Here is a 12630-nt window from a genome sequence, read left to right on the forward strand (position 1 = left end):
TAGTAGAACCCATTGTGGGAAGTAGGAATAATGGTCAAGGAAGGCCTTTCCTGAAGAATACTCATTTCATGATTTTTTTTTTGTTTTTTTTGAGACAGAGTTTTGCTCTGTTGCCCCGGCTGGAATGCAGTGGCACAGTCTCGGCTCACTGCAACCTCCACCTCCTGGGTTCAAGCGATTCTGCTACCTCAGCCTCCCAAGTAGCTGAGATTATAGGCATGCACCATCATGCCCCACTAATTTTTTTAATATTTAGTAGAGACAGGGTTTCACCATGTTGGTCAGACTAGTCTCGAACTCCTGACCTCAAGTGATCCACCTGCCTCAGCCTCCCAAAGTGCTGGGATTACAGGCATGAGCCACTGCACCCTGCCTATTTGATGATTTTTATAGAGAAGTATAGGTTTGCCTAATAAATAATAATAGATACTTTAATTTTGTTTCTGAAAATCATATTTACTATTCAGAATTTTAAATACAACTACCTTTTGTATAACTGCTGAGCAAAGAGTAAATGAAGCATTCTTAATGTAGCAAAGAGTAAGATGGAAGTAAAATACAATAAATAACACATACAAGAAGATTGTAGGAAAAATATCAAGAAAAAGTTAATATAATCATATAAACAAGCTTAAAAATATATTTTTTTGATTAAGAAAGTAATTCATGGTCATTAAAGATAATTTTATAAATATGGAAAAAATTAACACATAAAAATTAACAAAAAGGCAAAAACCACATTAGTGTTTTCTTCAGATTTACCAAGTACAGGCTACTGTTTTATATTCATGTTCAGTCTATAAACATCATTTTCAATGTCTGCATAATTTTTCACTGAGTGAATTACCACCATTTGCTTAACACTCCTGTATTGGACACTTTGGTGGTTTTATTTTTTTCACTATTGGTAATATTATTGCTAGGAACATCATCAGATACACAGTCTTTTCTATGGTTAGGACTATTTCTTTTGATAAGATTCTTGGAAGTGTGATTGCTGGCTCAAAAGTTATAAACACTTTAAAAACTCTTTTAGGCGGGGCACAGTGGTTCAACGCCTGTAATCCCAGCACTTTGGGAGGCCAAAGTAGGTGGATCACCTAAGGTCAAGAGTTTGAGGCCAGTCTGGCCAACATGGTGAAACTCTGTCTCTACTAAAAATACAAAAAATAGCTGGGCCTGGTGGCAGGCTCCTGTAGTCCCAGCTACTCGGGAGGCTGAGGCAGGAGAATCACTTGAACTCAGGAGGTGGAGGTTGCAGTGAGTTAATATCATGCCACTGCACTCCAGCCTGGGCAACAGAGAGACTCCGTCTCCAAAAGAAAAACAAAACAAAACAAAACAAAAAACCTTTTAGCCTGGCATGGTGGTGTGCACCTATAGTCCCAGCTACTCAGGAGGCTGAGGCAGGAGGATCATGTGAGCCCAGGAGTTTGAGGCTACGGTGAGCTATAATCACACTACTGCACTCCAGCCTGGGTAACAGAGTGAAAAACCATCTCTAAAAGCAAACAAACAAACAAACAAAACTCTCTTGATACATATTGCCAAAATAATTTGTAAAAGAATTATGCCAAGTTATGTTATTACTAGTGATCTATGACAGAACAAGTTTCATTATAATTACTGCCAATGTTTGTGTTGTTATTATTATTATTATTTGAGACAAGGTCTTACTCTGTCACTCAGGCTAGAGCGCAGTGGCTCAATCACAGCTCACTGCAACGTCTGCCTTTCAGGCTCAAGCAATCTTCCCACCTCAGCCTCCCGAATAGCTATGACAAGTGTGTGCCACCACGTCTGGCTAATTTTGGTATTTTTTGTACAGATGGGGTTTTGCTATGTTGCCCAGACTGGTCTTGAACTCCTGGGCTCAATCCTGCCTCAGCCTTCCAAAGTGCTGGGATTATAGGTGTGAGATACCATGCTTGGTATTATTATTACGATATTATTATTTTTAAATAGTATTTTAAAATATACTAAATAGTATTTCAAAATATTATAATAGTATTGCTACTAAAAATAATCGTATTAAAAATAGGATTATTATTTTTAATAGTATTTTTCTAGTTATATCATCAACATATGGCTATACATGTTGTTAAATTTAATAAACATAGTTCTGTTGATCTTACCTGATTTTTTAGCAGCATTTGATACATGGGATGAATCTTCCCATTTGAAACACTCTAACTTGGCTTGGTTATCACTCCCTCCTGCTCTATTAGTGGTTCCCAGGGTCTGGCCTTACTCTCTTCTCAGAGTATATTCTCTTCCTATCTGATCTCATTTCACTAACATGGCTTCAAGTATCATCCAATTCCTGTACAACTCATCAAATTGTAAGCCAGATCCCAAACTGTGTATCTAGTTCTAGACTAAGGATCTAATTAGATTTTTAATTGTGACTTCCAGTTGTCTCAGAAGCACTTCAAACCAATATGTTCAAAACTACACTTCTGCCTTGAGGCTTTGCCTCTCAAACCTGCATTTATAAATATTTGTTGAACAAATAATGAAAAAAATCTCACCACCCAGAGGAGAGTATGAATCTCTCATGAGACAGCTGTGATAAGAGAATTCTAGACAGAAGGAACAACAGTTACAAAGCCCCTGAGGTGGGAGAGGAGTTACTATGCTTGAGGAATTGACAGGAAAGCGATGGCGGGTGTACAGTAGAAGGGGAGGCTAGCAAGCAGGTAAGTCAGAGAAGAGACAGGAAAGGGCTACATCATGCTAAGCATTGTATGCTTTGCAAAATAGGTTAGATTTTATTCTTAGTACGATGGCCAAACATTGAAGAGATTTTAAAATAGAATTTTAAATTATTTTATTTCAAAATTGTTTGACTCACAAGAAGTTTCCAAGTACCCTTTCCCCAGCTTTTCCCAATGGGAATAGCTGACAAAATCCTAACGCATTGTCAAAACTAGGAAATTGATGCTGATACAACATTAACTCGGGTACAGACCTTATTCAGATATCACCAACTTTTCCAGGCACTCTTTTATTTATTTATTTATTTAGCATGGTTCTATAAAACTTTATCACATGTGTAGATTCATGTAATTACCCCCACAACCAGAACACAAGAGTGAATACATCACATAGAAGAAACTCCGTCATGTTACCACTTAAGATTCACAACTGCCCACATATCCTTACCCCTGAAAACCACTTATCTGTTTTCTATTACTACAATTTGTTACCTCTAAAATGTTCTATAAATGGAATCATACAGTATTCAACACTTTGAAAGTGGCTATTTAACTGAGCATCCATCCAAGTTGTTGGGTGTTATCAGTAGTTAATTCCTGAAATGTTAAGAGCTAAACAATAAAACTCTTAGAAGAAAACATAGGGAAAAATATTCAAGACATTGGATCTGGCAATGATTTCTTGGATATGACACCAAAATCCCAGGAAACAAAAGGAAAAATAGCTTTCATTAAAATTAAAAATTGCTGTGCCTCAAAAGTCCCTATGAACAGAAGAAAAAGATAATCCACAGGATAGAAGAAAATATTTTCAAATCACATATCTGATAAAACATTAATATCCAGAATACACAGAAAACTTAAACCTGAGCAATAAAAAATAACACCAAACAACCTAATTAAAAAATGAGTCTGGGAGCAAAGGGATCAATTTGCTCCACTCACTATAGCCAGTGGCCATATACATCATTGGAGGACCTGAGGTTATACTCAACCCACCTGCAGCTTCCACCAGTGGAGCCTGCATGCATTTTTTATCTGGAGGCCTAGGGATCCACCTGCCCTGCCCACCACTGCCAGTGCCCATGCATACCATCTGAGGGCCTGAGGATGGTCCTGACCTGTCCACTGCCACCACCACCAGTGCCCCAGCATGCTGTCTGGGGACCTGGGGATAGATCCACCCTGCTTGTTGCAAGTGGCACCCACAAGCACCATTGGAGTCATGAGGATAAGCCAGACCTGCCTATCTCCACCTTCACCAGTGCCCACACGCATCATTCAGAAGCCTAGAGGTCAACTCACCCCAACTGCCCCTGCCAGTGTATATGCGTGTTGTCCAGGGGCCGGCAGATTGATCTGCCCCACCTGCTACTACTGGCACTCACATATACCCTCCAGGGGCCTGGGGATTGTTCTGCCTGACACCACTGGCACTTATGTATGCCTTTCAGGGGCCTGAGAATAGACCTGTCCTGCCCATCACTGCCACCATGTGGATTTACTGAAGACCTTGGGACTTGCCTGCCCAACCTTCCACTGGCACTGGCACCCATATGTGTGTGTCAGTGGCCTGGGGAGTGGTCAATTCAGTCAACCACTGCAATTGCTGGTACTCATGTGCTGCATGGGGGCTGAAGGGTTGGCCTGCTGCTGCTACTGCCACTGCTTTTGCAATGAATGCTGCCAAGGGGCCTGAGGACCTGACACCCATCTGGCCCACTGCTGCCACTGCCAGCACTCAAGCAAGCCACCTGGAGGCCCAAGAATTGGTCTACCCAGACCTGCTACTACTAGCGCCTATGTAAGCTGCCAGAGGGTTCAAGAACCCGATGTTTAGCCAGCTGTCCCTACCACTGGTGTCCATGGACCAGCCTTCCTGGTTCTCCTGTCCCCAACAAAGCCCCACTATAGCCTTCAATAACAACCACAGCATAAGACACTGGAAATCTCAGAGACATCATTGACACTCATTATATACTGAAGAAATCATGCAGAGACTACACTACTGTGCCCATCCAGAATTAAAGCCAAAGCAACCTACCCAACCAACATCGAAGAAATATCCAAAGGAAAAGGTATTCCACTATGAAAGCCAATCTATAAACTAAAAGAAGCAACTTTTATACCATAACTTTTATACCAATGTATCTGTGCAAGACACAAGAAACATGAAAAAGCAAGGAAACATGACACTTCCAAAGGAACACAATAATTCTCTGTAACAGATCCCAACAAAAAGGAAATCTAAGAAATGTCTGAAAAGGAACTGAAATAATGATATTAAAGAAACTCAGAGAGGGAGGAGAAAAAAAGAAACTTAGTGAGATATAAGAGAACATAAATAAACAATACAAAGAAATTAGGAAATCAATTCAAGATCTAAATAAGAGATTTAACAAACAGATACTAAAGAAAAAGGTCAAACAGAAATCTTGGAATTGAAGAATTCAATGCATAAAATAAAAAATACAATTAAGAGCTTTAACAATGGACTAGATGGAGCAGAAGAAAGAATTTCTGAACTCGAAGACAGGTCTTTTGCAATAACCCAGTCAAACAAACAAAAAGAATAAGAAAGCATAAAGAAAGCCTATACGACATATGGGATACCATAAAGCAACCAGATATTTGAATTTTGAGAGCTCTAGAAGGTGAAGAGATGGGCAAACACATAGAAAACCTATTTTACAAAATAATCGCTGAAAACTTCCCAAGTCTTGCAAGATATATAGATATCTAGGTACAGGAAGCTCAAAGATCTCCAAATAGATTTAACCCAACAAGATTTTCTCCAAGACACATGAATTTCAAACTGTCAAAAGGTAAAGGCAAAAAGAGAATTCTAAAATGAGCAAGAGAAAAGCATCAAGTCACACATAAGGGAATCTTCCTCATACTAACAGTGGATTTCTCAGCAGAAACCTACTAGGCCAGCAGAGAATGAGATGATATAGTCAAAGTTCTAACTGCCAGTGTGGAATACAATACTTAGCAAAGCTAGCCTTCAAAAATAAAGAAATAAAGTCTTTCCCAGGTAAGCAAAACCTGGGGGAATTCATCAACAATAGATCAGCCCTACAAGAAATGCTTAAGGAAGTCCTACATCTGGAAGTGAAAGGATGGTATCTACCATAATGAAAATACACAAAAGCATAAAGCTCAATGGCATATCAATAATACAAAGAAGAAAGAGAAAGGAGTCAAATGTTACCACCACAGAAAACCTCCAAACTGCAATGATAAACAAGAAGGAATGAAAGAACAAAGGATATACAAAAGAACCGGAAAAAAACTAACAGAATGACAGGAATAGTCCTCACCTATAAATAATAACCTTGAATGTAATGTAAATGAATTAAATTTTCCATTTAAATGACATTGACTGGCTGAATGGATTAAAATAAAACACAATCCAACTATATATTGCCTATAAGAAACTCACTTCACTTGTAAAGATACATGAAGATCCATAGTGAAGGCATATAAAAATGGAGTCAAAGTGAGCAGGAGTAGCTATTATTATAGTAGGTAAAAGACTTTTAAGTCAAAAACCATAAAAAGAGGCAAAGAAAGTCATTAGATAATAAAAAATAAATCAGTTCAGCAAGAGGATATAGCATTATTTAGAAATGTTATTTGCATTAAGCCAGGCGCAATGGCTCATGCCTGTAATCCCAGCACTTTGAGAGGCCGAGGTGGGCGGATCACCTGAGGTCAGGAGTTCGAGACCAGCCTGACCAACATGGTGAAACCCTGTCTCTACTAAAAATACAAAATTAGCTAGGCGTGCTGGTGGGCACCTATAATCCCAGCTACTCGGGAAGGCTGAGGCGGGAGAATTGCTTGAACCTGGGAAGCAGAGGTTGCAGTGAGTCGAGATGGTGCCATTGTACTCTAGCCTGAGCAACAAGAGTGAAACTCTGTTTCAAAAAAACAAAAAAGAAGGCCGGGCGCGGTGGCTCAAGCCTGTAATCCCAGCACTTTGGGAGGCCGAGACGGGCGGATCACGAGGTCAGGAGATCGAGACCATCCTGGCTAACACGGTGAAACCCCGTCTCTACTAAAAATACAAAAAACTAGCCGGGCGAGGTGGCGGGCGCCTGTAGTCCCAGCTACTCAGGAGGCTGAGGCAGGAGAATGGCGTAAACCTGGGAGGTGGAGCTTGCAGTGAGCTGAGATCCGGCCACTGCACTCCAGCCTGGGCGACAGAGCAAGACTCCGTCTCAAAAAAAAAAAAAAAAAAAAAAAAGAAAAAGAAGAAGAAAAAAAAGAAATGCTATATGCACTCAACAGACCCAGATATATAAAGCAAATATAATTACATCTAAAGGGAGAAATAGACCTCCATAAAAATAATAGTTGGGGAGTTCAACACTCCATTCTCAGCATTGGACAGAACTCTAGATAGAAAATCAACAAAGAAACATTGGATTCAAACTGTACTTCAGATTAAATGGACCTAACAGACATTTACAAAATATTTTGCATGAAAAGTGCAGAATACACATTCTTTTAATCAGCATGTGAAACGTTCTCTAGAATTAGCCATACGTTAGGACACAAAACAAGTCTCAAACATTTTTTTAAAAATTGAATTCGGCAGGGCGTGGTGGCTCACGCCTGTAATCCCAGCACTTTGGAAAGCCGAGGCAGGCGGATCACGAGGTCAGGAGATCGAGACCATCCTGGTTAACATGGTGAAACCCGTCTCTACCGAAAATACAAACAATTAACTGAGCGTGGTGGCGGGCGCCTGTAGTCCCAGCTAATCGGGAGGCTGAGGCAGGAGAATGGCGTGAACCCGGGAGGCGGAGTTTGCAGTGAGCTGAGATCGTGCCACTGCACTCCAGCCTGGGAGACAGAGCAAGACTCCGTCTCAAAAAAAATAAAAAATAAAAAAATTGAATTCATATCAGGTGTCTTCTCTGACCACAGTGGAATAAAATTAGATATCAAAAACAAGAGGAATATTTGAAACTATAAAAATACATGGATGAAAGTGGACATTCTGGGGAAGAAAAGAATGCATGGAAATTAAACAACATGCTCCTAAATGACCATTGGGTTAGGAAAGAAATTAAGAATAAATTTAAAAATTCCTTGACACAAATGAAGATAGAAACACAACATATCAAAACCTATGGATGCTGCAAAAACACTGCTAAGAGGAAAGTTTATAGCAATAAACACCTAGGTCATAAAAGTAAAAGGATCTCAAATACACAACCTAATAATGCACCTCAAGGAACCAGAAAAGCAAGAACAAATCAAACCCAAAATTTGTAGAAAGAAAGAAAGAATAAAGATCAGAGCAGAACTAAATGAAATAGAGACTAAAAAACATACAAAAAAAAAAAATAGAAAAAACTAGCCGGGCGAGGTGGCGGGCGCCTATAGTCCCAGCTACTCGGGAGGCTGAGGCAGGAGAATGACGTAAACCCAGGAGGCGGAGCTTGCAGTGAGCTGAGATCCGGCCACTGTACTCCAGCCTGGGCGACAGAGTGAGACTCCGTCTCAAAAAAAAAAAAAAAAAAAAAAAAAAGAATCAACAAAACAAAAAGTTGGTTTTTAAAAAAGATAAACGAAATCGATAAACTGCTACTTAGAGTGACCAAGAAAAAAAGAGAGAAGATTCGATAAATAAAATCAGAAACAAAAAAGGACACATTACAACTGATGTGGATCCACAAACCTTCAAAGGATCCTTAAGGACTATTTATGAACCACTATATGCTAACAAATTGTGAAACCTAAAGGAAATGAATAAATTCCTAGACACACAAAACCTACCATGATTATACAAGGGAGAAATAGAAAACCTGAACAGACCAATAATTAGTAACATGATTGAATCTCCAATAAAAAGTCTCCCAAAAAAGAAAAGCCCAGGACCAGATGGCTTTACTGCTGAATTTTACCAAACTTATAAAGAATAACTAATACCAGTTCTCTGCAAACTATTCCAAAAATTTGAAGGGGAGGAAATGCTCCCTAACTCATTTTACAAGACAAGCATTACCCTGACACCAAAACCAGACAAGGACACAACAACAACAACAACAACAAACTACAGGCAAATATCCCTGATGGCACAGATGCAAAAATTCAAAACAAAATACCAGTGAAATGAATCCAACAAGACATCAAAAAGATAATTCACCATGATGAGGTGAGATTTATCCCAGGGATACAAGGGTGGTTCAACATATGCAAATCAATAAATATGATATATCACATCAACAGAATGAAGAACAAAAACCTTATGATTGTCTTAATGGATGCAGAAAAAGCATTTGATAAGATTCAACATCTCTTCATGATAAAAAAAAAAAACACAAAACAACTCGACAAATTAGGCATAGAAGGAACATACCTCAACATAATAAAAGCCATGTATCTGTCACAGACCCACAACTAACATCATACTGAATGGGGAAAAGTTGAAAGCTTCTCCTCTAAGAACTGGATCAAAAAACTGGTGCTCACTTTTACCACCCCTATTCAACATAATACTGGAAGTCCTAGCCAGAGCAATAGACAAAAGAAAAAAAAAAAAAGAATCAAGGTTGGAAAAGAAATTGTTCTTCTTTGCAGATGACACAATGACACAATTTTTTTTTTTTTGGTGGGGGAAGGGGGACAGAATCTCACTCAGATGGTGGCTCACTGCAGCCTCAAACTCCTGGGCTCAAGTGATCCTCCTGCCTTAGCCTCCCAAGTAATTGGCACGACAGGCAGGTGCTACTATGCCTGGCTAATTTTTGTGTGTGTGTGTGTATATATATATATATATATATATATTTTTTTTTTTTTTAGAGATAGGGTCTCACTATGTTGTCCACACTTGTCTTGAGCTCCTCTCAAGCAATCCCCACCACCTTGACCTCCCAAAGTGCTGGGATTACAGGCATGAGCCACCACATCTAGCCAACACAATCTTATATATAGAAAAACCTAGATTCCACCAAAAAAATGTGTAGAACTAGTAAATGAACTCAGTAGTTGCACAATACAAAACCAACATAGAAAAAACAGTAGTGTTTCTGGCCAGGTGCAGTGGCTCACGCCTATAATCTCAGCACTTTGGGAGGCCAAGGTGGGCGGATCACAAGATCAGGATATGGAGACCATCCCGGCTAACACGGTGAAACCCCATCTCTACTAAAAATACAACGAAATTAACTGGGCGTGGTGGCGGGCGCCTGTAGTCCCAACTAATGGAGTTGGGGGGGGGCACAGCTGAGACAGGAGAATGGTGTGAACCTGGGAGGCGGAGCTTGCAGTGAGCCAAGATCACGCCACTGCACTCCAACCTGGGTGACAGAGTGAGACTCCATCTCAAAAAAAAAAAGAAAGAAAACAAAAGACAGTAGTGTTTCTTACACCAATAGCAAACTAGCTGAAAAACAAATCAAGACAGCAATTCCATTTACAATAGTTACAAAAAAATTACCTAGGAATAAATTTCAGGAAGAGAAAGACCTCTACAAAGAAAAGTATAAAACACTGAGGAAAAAAATCGAAGATGACATAAACAAATGTTAAGACATTCCATATTGCAGTTATCAGACCAATTAATATTGTTAAAATGACCATACTACCCAGAGTAATGTACAAATTCAATGCAATCTCTATCAAAATATCAAGGATGTTCTTTACAGAAATAGAAAAAAAAATCCTAAAATTCATATGGAACCACAAAAGATCCCAAGTAGCCCAAACAATATTGAGCAAAAAGAATAAAGCTAGGGGCATACACAACCTGACTTCAAATATAGTACAAAGCTATAGTAACAAAACAGCATGGTATTGTTATAAAAACATAGACTGATAGAATAGAGAATCCAGAAATAAATCCACATATTTACAGCCAACTAATTTTTGACAAGGGCACCAAGAACATACACTGGGGAAAGGATGCCCTCTTCATTAAATTATGCTGGGAAAACTGGATATCCATATACAGAAGGATGAAATTAAACCTTTTTCTCTCACTATATATATATCAACTCAAAGTGAATTAAAGACTTAAAGGTAAGACATGAAATGATAAAACTACTAGAAGAAAACAGAGGAAATGCTTTAAGACATTGGTCTGGGCAAACATTTTATAGCTAAGACTTCAAAAGCAAAGGCAACAAAAACAAAAATAGACAAATGGGACTTTATTAAATTAAAAAGCTTCTACACACCAAAGTAAACAATCAACAAAGTGAAGAGACAGTCTGTAGAATGGGAGAAAATACTTGCAAACTATTCATCTGATAGGTAACCCTCATACGCTGTTGGTAAGAATGTAAATTGGTACAACTCCTATGGAAAACAGTATGGAAATTTTTCAAAAAACTAAACATGAAACTACCATGCAATCCAGCAATCCCACTACTAGGTATTTATCCAAAGGAAATGAAATCAGTATATCAAAGGGATACCTGAACCCCCATGTTTATTGTAGCATTATTCACAATAGCCGAATATAGAAACAACCTAAATATTCAGCAATGGAAGAATGGGTAAAGAAAATGCAGTCTACATATATGACGTAATAGTATTCAGCTATAAAAAAAAGAATGAAATCCTGTCATTTGCAGCAATATGCATGGAACTGGACGCCATTATTTTGAGTGAAATAAACCAGGCACAGAAAGAGAAATATCATATGTTCTCATATGTGGGAGCTAAAAATGTGGATTTCATGGAAGTAGAGAGTTGAAAAGTGGTCACCAGATGCTGGGAAGGCTGATGGGGGTGGTGGTGAAGAGAGGCTGATTAATGGATATAAACACACAGATAGAAAGAATAAGCTCTAGTGTTTGATAGCATAGTAGGGTGAAGATTAATCATTTATTGTATATTTGAAAATAGCTAGAAAAGTTGATTTTTAACATTCTCTGCACACAAAAAAAGATAGATGTTTGAGGTGATGGATATCCCAATTACCCTAATTTGATCACTACACATTGTATATGGGAACCAAAATATCACATATACCCCCAAAATAATCTATACATAATCTAATAAGATTATTAGCAAGATTATAAAAAATCTTGTTACTCATTAAAATAAAACTCCCTCCTCCAAAGACAAAACAAAACAAGTGTTAGTGAGCCTGTAGAGGAATTGGAACCTTTGTGTACTGTTAATGGGAATGTAAGATGGTACAGGTGCTATGGAAAACGGTGTGGCAGTTTCTCAAAACAATAAAAATAGAATTACCATGTGATCTAGCAATTCCATTTCTGGGTATATACCCAAAAGTTTTGAAAGCAGGGATATGAGCAGATATTTGTGCACCCATGTTCATAGCAACACTGTTCACAAAAGCCAAAAGGTGGAAGTAACCCACGTGTCCAGTGATGGATGAATGGACACGCAGAATGTGGTATGTTTTTTATATATATGATGGAATATTATTCAGCCTTAAAAAGGAAAGAAATTCTGAAACATGCTGAAACATGGATGAACCTTGAAGACATTACGCTAAGTGAACTAAGTTACAAAAGGCCAAAAATATTGTATGATTCCATTTACATAAATTATCTACAAGCCAGTATGAAATCCTGATCTTAAACTTCTAGCCTCTAGAACTGAGAGGAAATAAATTTGGTTTTTTTTTGTTTTTTTTTTTTGAGACGGAGTCTCGCTCTGTCGCCAAGGCTGGAGTGCAGCAGCGTGATCTCGGTTTACTGCAACCTCTGCCTCCCGGGTTCAGGAGATTCTCCTGCTTCAGCCTTCTGAGTAGCCGGGACTACAGGTGCCTTCTACCACGCCTGGCCAATTTTTTGTATTTTTAGTAGAGATGGGGTTTCACTGTGTTAGCCAGGATGGTCTCCATCTCCTGACCTCGTGATCCACCCACCTCGGCCTCCCAAAGTGCTGGGATTACAGGCATGAGCCACCATTCCCAGCC

General features: G+C 38.9%; 1 protein-coding gene across 7 annotated transcripts in view; it reads right to left on the reverse strand.

Moving 5' to 3' along the window:
- The window catches only part of CATSPERE (catsper channel auxiliary subunit epsilon), a 176470-nt gene that overhangs the window by 123377 nt on the left and 40463 nt on the right, over nt 1-12630 (reverse strand). The window lies entirely within an intron of this gene.

Source organism: Macaca fascicularis, chromosome 1 (genome assembly GCF_037993035.2).
Source record: "Macaca fascicularis isolate 582-1 chromosome 1, T2T-MFA8v1.1".
Lineage (NCBI taxonomy): Eukaryota > Metazoa > Chordata > Mammalia > Primates > Cercopithecidae > Macaca > Macaca fascicularis.